Below are 14,250 nucleotides of genomic sequence, written 5' to 3'. Positions count from 1 at the left end.
CCACCTATCAACTTCTTTGTAGAAACAAAGTTCTGTGCATATAAATTAACAGAATCACCAGATTGAATTCTGTAAAGTTAATTATGGCACCATTACTTGTTTACATTTTTTTTCCTGTTAAATAAGCACAAGGCTTGTACAAAGATAAGGGATATATGAATTGTACTGTATGTGTAAATTTCCATTCACATGGGATATCTCGCCATAGCAATGCTTTGAAGTTAATGAACCTTCTCAGTCCATTATAGATAAAAATACTGTGTTTCCACCTTTAGTATAGAATAAACGGTCAGTTTTGTAAACAACTTACAAATTTTGTTTTTGATACTGGTTCTGCAGAAACAGCAACAGTGATTTCTTTTCATACATTTCAGATGTATCATGATTGGCAGTAAACTCTGACTCTTCAAAAACTACCCAAACATTTTTTTATTACTTTTCTTGATTTTTAAAAATGAAAACATAAGTACTTCCTTTTTCATAACACACAGAAGAGCTTATTTTTATTTCCAACATTGTGAAATAGTGATGGTTTATTACTTAGTACTTGGTAGGATGACGAGTGTTGTTTACAACTCTAAATTATTTTGAATTGTGAAAGTCTTTGATTCAGTTTCACAAAGCAGCAAAATGCTTTTTTAGTTTGGATGCATGAGAGAATATGAACTTTCTGGAAAAAAAAGACAACTTAAGAATATTTCTAATGTGAACTGTTTCAGCTGAGAAGAAGAATAAAATACATTTTTGTAAAGGATAAGGGGTTATTTTAACCTGTCTTTTTTTCTTATGTTTAAGTGCATTTTCTTCTTCTTTTAATGAAAGTGCTATGGCAGAGAATTCGTGTTTTAGTTGAACACTGAACAAGAAGCAATCTAAATTATATACTCAATACAAATCTCATGCAATAATGATGAAATAAGTGTAAAATGACTGTAACCAAAGCAGATGGTTTATGAAGCAAAGTCTCCTCTAAATTCAGTATGTGTAGGCAATATCGAGAAAATGGAAATGCATTAAAAAAAGATGAAATTGTAGACTAGACTGGCCAAAAGTTTAAATAAGGTTGTAAAATATTATGATAAGCCTCTGTTTAAAATATAATTGGCTTTTGTCATTGCAGGAGGAAGCAGATAAAACCTTAGTGACAGGTGGGGGAACATAACTAGAAGTGAATCTGGAATGGAATTATGGTGCTCAGCGAACAGAAGGAGCCCCTCACCAGCAATGAGTTCTGCTGACTTCAGCACTAGCAAAGAGTAGCTCAAATAATTGTGAGCTGCAGGACCAGACCTCGGTCATTATTTAATCTAAACACAATAGAGCTCAGTTTAGTAAGGATGGCATGAATTTTGCCATGAACTGCAATTTAACAAAGAGGTCAAACTGCTGCTGCTGCTGCTAACTAAAGAAGCAACCACTTAATCTCAGGCAGTGTACAGATGCTCTACTGACAACATATAATGCTCATTAAACAATAAATAGATATTTATAGTCAAATTTATCATCCTTATTTTTTTTCATATAAACAGACACTCTAAGGAAGATTAGTTTCCTGTATTTCTCTCTCTTTTTTTTTTTCTTTGGCTAACGATGAGCCTGTTTTCTAAGAGAGGTATTTTGCTAAAGGTTTAAGGTTTAAAATCAGGTAAATTCCATAATTTCATTCAGCTTTGCAAAGACATAAATTTGCATAACAGGATGTAATTCAAGATCTTCTAGGAGTAAAATTTCTCCTGAAATATCTCACATTTCTGAACAGAAATACCCTCAGAACAATCAACACTTGAGATTCAATTCTAAAGTTACAGAAACAGCTACAGAAAATAAGAACCACATAACGTTTTGTTCTAAAAATTTGAAAGTTTTAAGCATACTCAGTGATTTCTGATTCTTAATCAACAGCTTACCAGTGTTTAAAGTAGAGGGAGTATTGCAGTGACCAGAACTGATTCTGGTTGGTTTGCTTAAAAATATTGGTAGTGAATCTTACTGAACTACTCTGGCTTTACTAAATGTATGGCAAAATTTGAGCATTGGAATGCCTATCCTCAGATGCAAGGTCATGCAATGACGTGTGATCCTACACTTTTACTTTTGGATGGAATCAAGGGAATTAGGTAGCACAAATGCCTGTAAAAGATAGCTGACATGAAATAAATCATACATCTTCCTCTGCAGCAATAAATTCTTTAGCAAGCTGAATGTCTGGGGGGAATAAAAGAGGACTGAAGGAAACGAACGTGTCTTAAACAAGGTCTTCACCATTCTAATAAGTTATTTATTTACACGTGCTCCTCCAATTGCTAAATAGGAGGATATAGCATGATAGCCATTCTGCAGAACACTATCACAAAATCAGATTCCTTATACAACTTAGCCCTCCTTATTTGTGTGCAACTACGCAGTATTCTGTATTTGTATCTATCCAAGGAAGTTTTCTATGCAAATTCAAAAAGTATCTGAGGAAAAATAATGTGATCTATTAAACTGGCAAAAAGGCTGTCACTAGTCAGAAGAAAGTTTTATCAGAAATTCAGAACTGGGTATTTATAAAATAATCTCACTCACAGGTGGCCCTATACTAACTATATACAGACTGACAAGCTAATCTGATTCTTGTTTCTACCACTAGAAATTATTAATATTCAATTGTTAGAAGTAAATATTCCAAAGAACATCTCCAGACTCACCATCCTATTCCTTCTTCACTGTTCTGAAAATCATTTTGTGTGCTGTCAACCTTTCCTGTCTTTATGGTCCTCCTCTGCCCCCTGAAAAAAGCTTGATATTCCAAGTTTTACTGTAAGTTGCCTTATTAACCACAGAAATTTTCATATATTTTTAAAAGGAGACCACCCCACCCCCACCAAAACAAACAAACAAACAAACAAACAAACAAAAACAGTAAATTAAAAAAATCAATAAGATAAGTTCCAGGAAAAAAAGTGCTTGCCCAGGGACTTTTTCTTCTTTCTTTTTTCTTTTTTTTTGAAAGACTTTGAAATAAGAAACTGAGGTGAGAATCTCAGACATAAGAGCAGAAGTGGTGTTAACAAATGCTTTATGTTTCTCTTTTTTAATCTACTAAGGTGCAAATCAACAAAGTGGAGTCCAAAGCAAAGACTTATTCAGAACAATTCAGCAGCAGCACTTTTCTGTAAGAACTAGAAAAGAAAACATTTACAGACTACTCGATTCATCTGGGGTGAAAAGGAGAATAACTTAAAAACAAACAAAAAAAACACTACAATATCTAATATTCTGTAATTATTTTCTAACAATAAAAGTGTTAGGGCTTTCTGACTCATGGCTAGCATGGTTCTGAAGGGAAGGATGGCTGAAACACACACAGCATCCTCTGCACAGCCAGTCACAGCTGGGTGAAAGCACACAAAGTTAAGGTGGGGATTCTGAACTCCCAGTGTCGTCCCCTCCCCCCTCCCCCCCCCCCCCCCCAAAAAAAAAAAATCTTCCTGGAACATTCTTTTACCAGTTATACAAATTATATTATTGCCTTAATAATCTGCTCTATTATTTGTAGTAGTTTATAATGTTGAGGTGAAAACACACTGAGGTAACTATTTTGAAAGTTTTTCCATTATCTGGAATAATAATAATACCTACAGCTGAAATTTAATATTCTCTGTTCATATACAGAACAGAGGCTGCCATTTGGTAGATCTTAGCAGCTGAACTAACCCATTAGAATAATTCATACATATTGCATATATATGGAGAACAGAATATATTTGTTTCAACTTGCAGCTAAAATGATGGAGTTCAACTCATTTGCAAATGATCTGTTGGCTGACAAAAACAGAGAAAGAAACAATTTCTTGGCAAGAGTCATTTCCTAAATGGAAACCTTGCTGGATACTCAGCTCCTAACAGATGCTCCAAAAGCAGTGAATATACTGGGCATTTATTCCCATTTGTACTTGTAGAGAAGATTGTGACCTTTCTTTTGACATGCATGTCCCACAGCTGTTTCACAATCATCTCATATTACGTTAATAAGCTAATATGTATGGACTCTATCTCAGAGCAAAACAATGGAACCAAAAGCACAGGGAAGATAGCTCGAGGAAGCACTGAAACTAGCGAGCCATTATTTGTATTGGGTAGAAATAAGATCAAACACTTGTGTTTTGACCACGTTAGAGGGATTTGCTCTTTCCTGCAGCTTGTATTAGCCTTAGCACTTGGGTAAATGTCTTCAGTGCATAATAGCTGAGGACTGGCAGGATATTTTTAACAAAGTCCTCTTCTCTGCAGTGGATACACGTTCTTTCTCTCACCACATCAGAGCAAGAAGCCCCAAATTTAGTGTTCATTGAGAGCCTTGTACAAGATTGCTCCCTTTTCTAAAAGCATTTCTCTGGGGAATTAAAAGTGATCAAGCAGTTTGAGAAAGGGCAATCTCCGTCTGGGCTGAATACAAATCAAACGTATAAACCAAGCTGCACATCACTTAGACTTACTGCTGATACTGACAGTGGTACGGCCTTTTCCCTTTCCTTGGTTGATCTTCTCTTTGAGTCTATCTTACACAGTTCAAAATAATAGTGAAGATGTTCCTGACATTATGCTCTACCAGGTTTCAATGGGTTGAAGGGCTTTATATTAGGGCAGTCTTATTAGTGGACATTACTTATAACCAGGATTTAAGAGTGTCTAGTTTGCATGTTGCAAGTTTTTTTGTTTTCAAAAGAAATGCAGTAGTAGATACTAAACTCCAGTCCAAGTTTAATTTCTAAAGTAGTTCTATGCTTTCAAAATGATAAACGATTAAGCTATTATTCCTTTCCATCTTTAAACTACAAAAATAAAATAAAATAAAAAAATCCTCCCTTTTGACCTTAAGATTTAAAATTTTTTCAGACAGATGGCTAAAGAAAACCGTGTAGTTTATCTCCTACTTGGTTAAAGGAAACACTATTTCATATTTTTTTATTCCATACTAATACTAGAAAAGGGCAAAGCAATTGGTGGGGGAGGAGATGAAGCTCAATGATTACAGAGATAAGACATTTTGTAAGAAGTTCCAATAGAAAAAATAATAATAATAGCAATTGTGTTGACACTTCTGCAACTCAAAAAATTTACCAAAGAAGTGAAAACTAGTAAAAGTACTAATATTTGCATCTGCATAAGAAGAGCAGTTCTAAAAGCTGTTTTAGATCACAAATGTTTTCTAATTGAAGAAAACTCAATAATGATTTCTCTTTTACTTCAGTTATGAAACCAAGAAAACCATCTCCTTTCCCATTCATTCCATTGTGTCCCCTCTGAACAATTTTCCTGATTTGTAGAATTTTTTTTAGATGTGAGAGGAGATGCTGAGCTTTGAAAAGGTGTTGTTTATGGGTGAAGACTATAACCCAGCCACTAGCACTCACCTCAATGCTCATCCTGAATGAGATAACATAGGGAACATAATCTACAGTCAGCTAACAAGGTTTAAAAAATAAATAAATAAAATAAATCGGGTTTTGCCACATTAAGCTCTAAATTGCATTTAACAGATTGAGGGATAAACTCTAAACAATCTTTATTCATATGAAGACAACACACATGATTTATGTTTTATTAAAATAGTAGGGAGCCTAACGCCTAAAATGAATATTTAACTAGAAAATCGTTTTGAATATTTTTTTAACATTAATATGAAAAAATAAAATGAACCAGAATAAAATCTCTGACAGAGAGTCAATTCTAAGACATGAGTTAGACTTCTTCAGACTTTTGCCTGTGCTGCACCAAAATATACTAACTATTCTTAGACTGCATTTATGCAAGGAAAACATCCTGATATAAATTTAACAAGCATGAGAATAATTATGTATTCTGACCTATATTTCTTCATGTCTCAAATGTTTTGAATACAAGGGTGATTTCTTTTTGTGCTCTACAATTTTAAAAGTCCACTAATTGCAAGACATTCTAAAATAAATGTAAATTGCCTGGATGAGCACCATCCAATTTCTAATGGACAGGTGTTCATATAAAAATTCAACAGTATCAGCAACAAGCTGGCAGTTACTGGCGGGGTGGGTGCAGGGTGTTAAGAAATGATTTGGCTCGCAGCTGAACTTCCTATTTAACCGTGGGGATGATCAAATTAAGTCAAGGTCAAGCACAGGACAGAGCAGCTGTGCCATGCAGCAGATAAGGACTGCTGGTGTGTGTATATATATAGCAGATCTGTTTTGATTTTCTAATCATGTCTTGAAATCCAAGGCTGCTGCAGGAAGAAAAGTGGCCTCCTTGACTCTTAGCCCGTCCCTCTGGGCTCTCCAGGTTCAGCTTCCTCCCAGGCTGCCCAAAGCCCCAGTGTTACAGCAGCCTCCTTGCCTTTGCAACATCACTCCGAAAAACTGCCTCTACAAGAAAAGCTTTGTAGCTTTTCAATACGTCAGAATAACCAGTAAGTCTTCCCTCATTGAATGAGAGATGTTAATATCTCCCTAACAGAATAAAATGAGTGGACTGAGGAGTGAGAGTCTTGCCTGCAGGAAATTTTACTCACTGATGTAGCCCATCTGGAACTCTTATTAACCACTACAAACATATTCTTTCAGAATTGAGTGGTTTGGGGCTCTATAATGTTTTGGCTTCATAGTCTATGATTCTGCTGTTTCAGTAAATGAAAATAAATTGATTTATTGCACTTAATACACAGGTACCAAAAATGGTGGCTGTAATTTTTTGGTACCCATCTGTCCTCCTCTTACTCCATCTGTTTCCTTCACTCAGTGCACTGGAATCCTGCTTCTCAAAATGGAATCTAAAGTCTTTGTGCAGCACAGTGTAAGTTACTTAGATACCCAGCTGAAAGGCGTTTTCAAGATAAATCATTGTCCTTGTACTCTGTAGAAGGCAACAGACATTGATTTTGTTGTTAATATGTCTGAGCAATCCTTCTTTCAACAAAATACATAACTGTCAGTAAATTTCCTCTAATTTCAGATTGTGCACTTCAAAATAATATCATAAAGACTCATCATTTTAATCAGTTATTGGTTATACCTTGGGGACTTTCCACAGACTTCCACTTGATACTGCTTTTAAAATGGTAAGTACCTATATAACTGTATGATATTATAAGCTGTTTCAGATTTTTATAGCTAATACAACAGTATGAATGCACAATATTAAATTATTTGATTGAATAGTATAGCTTTTTTTAAACTATGTTGATTGACTTTTTCATTCTTTGATTAAGTTTAACAGTTCTTTGGCCTTATGATAAAGATTTTGATTTGTCTCTTTAAACTAAATATAAGTGTTTAAAAGAAAACAAAAGAAAGCTCCCCAGCCCCTTTGCAATCCAAGATGGAAGTTACAATATAAAAGTTGAAATTAATCTGGGGGGGGTGGAATTTTGCATAGCGTATTTCACCAATACAAAAGCCACTTAAAACCATTTTTGCTATTGGATATTGTAAACAAAACACACTTCCATTTTTATCTCATCATTAAGGTAGCGCGGTAAATGAGGTCGTTCAAAGATCAGATCAAGAAAGGATTTATTTTTTTTATAAAACATCTTGCACTTTAAACATAAGGCTCTTGGTATTCATGGTGTTTTTCTTTTCCAGAATACCTCAGTGCCTTAAGTATTTTGTTTAATGAATTTATATTTTATTATAATCATCATATTAAAAGGGCATAGCTAAGTTATATTTGCAATGACAAAAGACTTTTGACTAACGCTGAATTTATAGAGAGCACAAGAATACTAGCATACGGAATACAGTTCACAGGAACATGCATTTAAGCACTGCTTTGTGGCCAGGGTAATTTTAATTCATCTCATCACTTTTCTTTTTTTTAATCCCATATGGTTTACCAAAATTTCAGTAGCATAACTTCCTATAAGGATTTTATTAAATCAAAAGCAGTTAAGTTACCTAACCTCTTGAGACATAGAAGGAGCCTTTTAAAATATAAGGTAATTTAAAAATATGAAGTGAGAACTTAAGTTGGAAATTAAATTCCAAGATGAAAAATGGAAACAAGTGCTGGTAATGGCATTTTGTAAAGTAGAAATTTCATGTTAGAGATCCATTATAGTCATGTAGGTGACTAAAAAAAGAGAGGATTGCAATTCTTCTAATCATTATGTGTACACTTAAATATACATAGCCCATTTCTCCTTTCTATGGAGAGAGTTTAAAGTACTTACAAATGAAAGCAGAAAAAATGAATGCCTGGTATTAATCATACAGAAAAAATCAAGTCTATGTACATCCTGTGGTCTTTTAAAAAGCAGTAATAATATACTCTTTGTATAAAAAGTTAAAGCAAGAAAACATGAGAAATGTATGTGAGAAAACATGCGTCTTTTTGACACCTGCAAGCTACTTCTCTTGATCTGCTCTATAAATAGAAATTAATTACGTAGAGACTAAAACCACAATAATACCCTAGAAAATAAGAGAGGCTGTCTTTTTCAAATATACTGAAAAGACTGAGAGTAAATCTGCATAATACAGATACACAACCATTAGATGCACTTGAAAAGCAATTCTTTTTGCGTCTAGTCTTCCTCCTCTTTTAAGCAATGTTAAGCTTCCGCTAACTTCACTGAAAGCAGAATCAGGCCCTGACGAATCCTTTCTCTAGTAGTATTTCCTGGCCCACAGAGCAAAAATATTAACCGTGAATGTAAAAAACTGTACTGGCTCTAGTGAAGAAAAAAAAAAAAAGTATTCAGTCTTCTAAATAAATACCTGAGCTCTGACTTTCGAATGAAAACAGAGATCAGCAAGTCAGCTCTCATTCATGCTGCTTTCTTACTCAATCAGAAACCAGTGACATGGGGAGTGCTTAGTAAAACAATCCATTCCTTCCTAGGAATTTGATGCAAGTTTTCTTTTAAAATAGCTTCATTCTACTCCCCTGGTTTTAAATATGGCTTCAGAAACAAGTATGATCCAAGGCTAAATTCCAAACCCCAAAGTTGACAGTGGTCAGCAGTGAGGTTGAAATTTCAAGTTCCTATGCTGAATTGGTCCTCTCAAGGTGGGTGTTACAGCTTCTCAGTTCCACAAAGTATCTCAGCGGCTGCTACCCAGTGGACAGCCTTCGGCCAGTAACATGTTCCCAGTCTCATCGCAGAAATGCATATCACATCGTTTCTTAGAGCAAAGAGCAGCCTGTTTATATGGTGGTGAAAAGAGTCTTGAAAAAGAAGAAACAGAAGGCAGTTTGGCCACTCAGAGCTGGAGAGTGCTATTAGAGGGACTGAAATGGAACCAGGAGTGGAAAGTTACCTTCCTGGGGAGCAAAGGGGAGGAGGTAGCTGGATGGAGCCTCAGAGCTCAGAGGAGTTAAAAAGCTGCATCCTGGATTTTGGGGAACTGAATACAATTGTGGCCTTTACTTTCAGACATCTGCTCTAAGAGAAGGGAGATTAAGAAGCCAGAAATTATTACCCTTCACAGGCAGAGTCACCCAGGAATCCGATCTGTATGATTGCAGCTACTTGCAAACATTGATCCACCAGGACACAGTGCTGAGCTGCAATTCACATAGTTTTAGCACCACCACCACAACCCAGCAGTAAGAAAATCTGTCCCATTAGAACAGTGTACAATTTGACAATCTGCTACGCTGCTTTACAAAATCATCACGGGAGGAAATATCTTTATGTTTGCCTTAATCTACCATCTGTTCACACAAAAAGTCAAAATGTATGAATTTACATACAATGTTTTGCTGCCCAATTGCAGCCATTAACATTATTCCTTTCCCCCACCCTTCACCTTAAGTGAGACTATTCTCTATCACTTAAGTAATGGCATATACATTTTCTGTGGAAAAAAAAATAAACCAAAGCAACTGCGTATGTATCAGCATTAAAAAAAAAAAAAAGCATACTCTGGGGTGAAATATACAACCCAATGCTTTCTATTTGCTATTTACTGGTACCTTGAAATAAGTGCAGAATACTTGCACAAATATAGGGAGCACTAAGTGACAGCTGGAGGAAGCACTTGTAGTCTAGACTAGTCCAAGTCTGTGCCTTCACAAACATATTTCAAATCAGATAGACATCAGCCTAATTAGCATTTACACAAATTCAAATAAATTTCACATTCTTAGTCCTAACTTCCTGCTTCAGTGCAACATTTTGATCTATCCTAAAGTGAGGACCAAATGAATCGTGTAAGCCTAAGTGGATGCATTGGCAGGCTAAATAAGGAATAGGCATAATTGTTTACAGCAAATGTAATTAGATCACAAGTAATGTGTTTAAACACAGCAGCAATTGTTTAATTTCCAGCTACTTGAGACTATGAGACCATTACCTGAAAATTCAGTCAATGACTTTTGGTTTACACACAGCCAGACTGCAGGATTTTAGCTTTCCATTGTTAACTGATCAGAACATGTTTTTCATTTACTCTTGTTTTTAAATTTTATGGTCAATGCCAAAAATCTGCATAATACTGAAAGCTGAAAATGCAGTGTGAGATAAATGGGACTTAATAATGAAAAAACAGGGCCTATTGCACTTTTTGGTCATTTTTCATATTTAATTAACTGCAAACTTCCACTTCTGAATTTTAATTCACTGACAAATAACTTCGTTAACACAAAATTATGATTGCCTGTGGTGTTCCACGTCCTTTCAGAAGGCCGACTTCAAAAACCTACAGACTTTGGGGGGAGAAGGTGGCAAGAAGCAAATGCACAAAGCAACTGTAGCTTGCTTCCCTCAAACCAAAATTCACCATACAAATTCAAATTGAATGTGATCTTGGAGGTGAAAAAGGAACAGGGATTACGTGAAGCAAGTTGTGGGAACAATGACTGGATGAAATACAGAGCAACCATCTACACAAATTTAAAGAAAAGAAGGAAAATATTGACAGTGTGTTCATATATAGCCTTTTCAAAGAGATGGAAATCATTTGGAAGGATGAAATAGGATTTATCAATCAGCTAAAGGGATATACCTCTTTTCTCACCTCTCCCCTTATGCATTATCAGTAGAACATTTTTATCCTTCTCAAATAAAGCTATGAGCAACAGTTCCGATGCCATGATCATGGCAAAAGCTGCTCAGCTATGCCTGGTTCTCTCTGTTACCAAATAATCTACTGTATCAATGTAGTGGAAGATTTCACATTTTGGTGATGTAACTTGAGATGTACAACAAATTCTCTTTTAAACTTAGTTCAGTGTAATCCCTGTAACCTCAAAACTGGATGATGGCAAGAATAAACCCACTGACAGTTGTGACAATAGAGCATTCATGAGGGCTACCTGAGGAGCTATAGTAAAATTACAGTTTATTATGCATTGATATGCATAGCCCTCTGTAGAGGACCCCAGGCTTGGCATGATGTCATTCTGCAGCTTGATAGGCAGCAAGAATAAACTGCAGTGATGTTTGGCTCTCCATAATGGCAACATCTACATTGCAAAGCAGAAAGGGGAAACTTCGCTTTACTCAAGCATCGCATCTCATAGAAAAAAATACCATTTGCTTGTTTTATTTATACAAGTTTAGAGGACGCTGTCATACATACAAAAAGGAGCACTGAGTGCAGTTCTGTTATATGCTACAGGAGAACAGCAGAAGAAATAGGTGAAAAGGAGCCATATACAGGCCCAGTCCCCAATTAAGTTGAGGTTGCACACATCCATGATGTCATTGAAGGTACCCTGCTGATGGCCAGCCTATTACTTGCTTTATTGTGCCAAAACATTTACAGAGAAGTCACAACTGTTTGGTAGCTCTTCCTCCTCCTTGCTCTTTCTCTGCTTCAGAGTATCTGAAGGAGAAAGAGTAAATAAACACAAGCCAAAACAATGTTTCTCCTCAGTCAGCAAAAATGTCTCTGCACAGATGCTGAGGAAACACTGTGCTGTGTCTCCAAGTTCCCTGTGCTCTGAGTTCCCTGCAGGACAAAAAAGCAATGTTCAAATGATCCATATAGGTTAACATTGATCTCATCCTCATAGCAGTCAGCTTTTCAAAGACAACTCAGCCATTTTAAGGGAGGAAAAACAGTTTAAAAATACACACAAAACTTACAGAACCTCTTCCACATTCCAAACCCCGTGAAACAAAAAACATGAATGAAAAACCATGGGGAGGTGTGTTGAACAAAACACACCCTTTTCAATCAGTGATATTCATGAGCTCCACTCTGAAAAATAATTATAAGATACAAAATGAAGACTTAATATGAGTGAGAATGAAAGACCTAGTTCATTCAAGACAGTAAAAAAAAAAAATACTACAAAATTCTAGGAGCACCCAAATGCTCATGTTGGACTCGGAGTCACGCACTTAAGAACTTTTGATCTCTTCTGGTCAAGCTATTGCAGCCATTTTCTTTTCTTGCATTACTCCTTTGCTTGTTTACTCTGTCCCTTCATTTTAGGCATGGTATTGCTTTTGGATGGGATACAGTCAATTTTCTTCAAAGTAGCTTGTATGGTGCTGTGTTTTGGAGTGGTATCCAAAACAGTGTTGATAACACACTGATGTTTTAACTATTGCTGAACAGTGCTTACACAGCATCAAGGTCTTCTCTTTCTCATGCTGCTCCCCCCCCAGCAATTAGGCTGGGGGTGCACAAGAAAATGGGAGGGGACAGCCAGGACTGCTGACCCAAACTCGCCAAAGGCTATTCCATACCTTATCACTTCAGACTCAGCAAAAGCTCAGGGAAAGGAGGAAGGGGAGGACCTTTGGAGTCATGGTGTTTGTCTTCTCAAGTAAACAGTAAGCATTATGATAAGCTTTCCTGGAAATGGCTAAACAACTGCCTGAAACCAATACTTAAAATACCCCGTTATTTTGATTAGTTGCAAAAATAGCAACATATATATTTGTCCTCTTTACACCTTTTATTTTTCCTTCAGTTATTATCAGAAAGCTGAATGCATTTACTAAGTGCTAGTATAAAAAGAACACAAATGTCAGGCTTTTACAAGGTCACAAAGTACTTGTGTCTACCTCTGGCAATTTAGTGCACAGAAAAAGTACCATGAATAGAAGGGGTCTGGACTGCATCATCTGCCTAATTTTATTAATATTTCATTCATGCTTCTGCTTCTATTTCATTCCTATAGACCACCTCATCTAATTAGTTTTTGGTTTACAAGGTGATTGAAATACAGTTATGTAGCCAGGAATATTTATTTTATCTGTGACTAACAAAACAAAAGGCGTTCACAGGAGCAGATGACTTACTTTAAATCCCATACTAAGAGACATAAGCTAATCCACTACACTGATAAAACAAGATTAATATAGTTTCATATATAAAATAAAAATCCTCTAAAATAAAGTTTTGTATGCAGACCAAAGCCCCAAAAAAAACATTACATAGCTCAATACAGAAATACAATGGTTAAAATTGCATATGCCTAACTAGGTCAAAACTCCCACTGACTTCCATTTGAAAATATGCATCTATATGAAATAAAGTATCATGAAAAGCATTTATCTATTCCCTAACTCTATTTTGCTGTTTAAAAGACTGTTCTAGAACATCAGGAAAACACACACACAAAAAAAAGTATGTTCTCTTCTTGAACTTATTCCATTAACAATAACTGCCATGTTAGTGAACAACAAACATTCAGGTAGTTTGAAAAACAGTTTTCTGTTAGAAGTGCATTAAAGATGTAAACTTGCATCTTGCTAATCATCAAAAGTTAAGCTCAGGGAAAGTACAATGTGTTATATTTTGCAAAATAAATAAGAAGTAGGTAACAGCCATTTATACTATTGGGATTTTCATTAAGCCAATGTAAGATCTCTGGAACGTGTCTCTGTAAATCACCTGACTCTTTTCTATAATGGCCTAATTTTGCAGAGAAGAATCATTTGACAAGTGATTAAAATACTGAAGTGCAAAGAGGTTGAGAAAGAAGTAGCAAGTGTTGTATAATTTTTTCAATTTATTTTTTCTCCAGAAGTAAAAAAAAGTTCTTCACAAAAAGAATTTCAAATTTTGAAGACTAAAATGTGCTACTAAAAATAATCTCCCCTATGTTCGATGTAAAATAATAATATTTAGAGGCAAAGCAGACAAGCTGACTAAAAAACACATCTTGCACAATATCAATACGGATATCAAGGAGAAAAAAAAAAAGGCAAGAATAAAGGAAAGATACATTTTGAAATTATTTTACTGTCACAGGAAAAAGATACTGATATTCACTACTGCCTCTCAAAAAACACTAATCCTGTTTATCAACCAAAAATAACATTTTCCC

At 35.5% G+C, this 14,250-nt stretch overlaps 1 protein-coding gene across 33 annotated transcripts in view; it reads left to right on the top strand.

Moving 5' to 3' along the window:
* B3GALT1 (beta-1,3-galactosyltransferase 1) overlaps positions 1–14,250 on the top strand; it is a 198,576-nt gene that overhangs the window by 133,138 nt on the left and 51,188 nt on the right. For all 33 annotated transcript variants that reach the window (XR_005820971.1, XR_005820980.1, XR_005820969.1 and 30 more), the window contains one exon: positions 6,970–7,075. The gene's annotated coding sequence lies outside the window, so the exon portion shown is untranslated. The remainder of the gene's footprint in view (positions 1–6,969; positions 7,076–14,250) is intronic.

This window comes from Cygnus olor, chromosome 6 (assembly GCF_009769625.2).
Source record: "Cygnus olor isolate bCygOlo1 chromosome 6, bCygOlo1.pri.v2, whole genome shotgun sequence".
NCBI classification, from domain to species: Eukaryota; Metazoa; Chordata; class Aves; order Anseriformes; family Anatidae; genus Cygnus; species Cygnus olor.
Note: the sequence above shows the minus strand (reverse complement) of the source record. Positions and strands in the feature narration are given on the sequence as shown.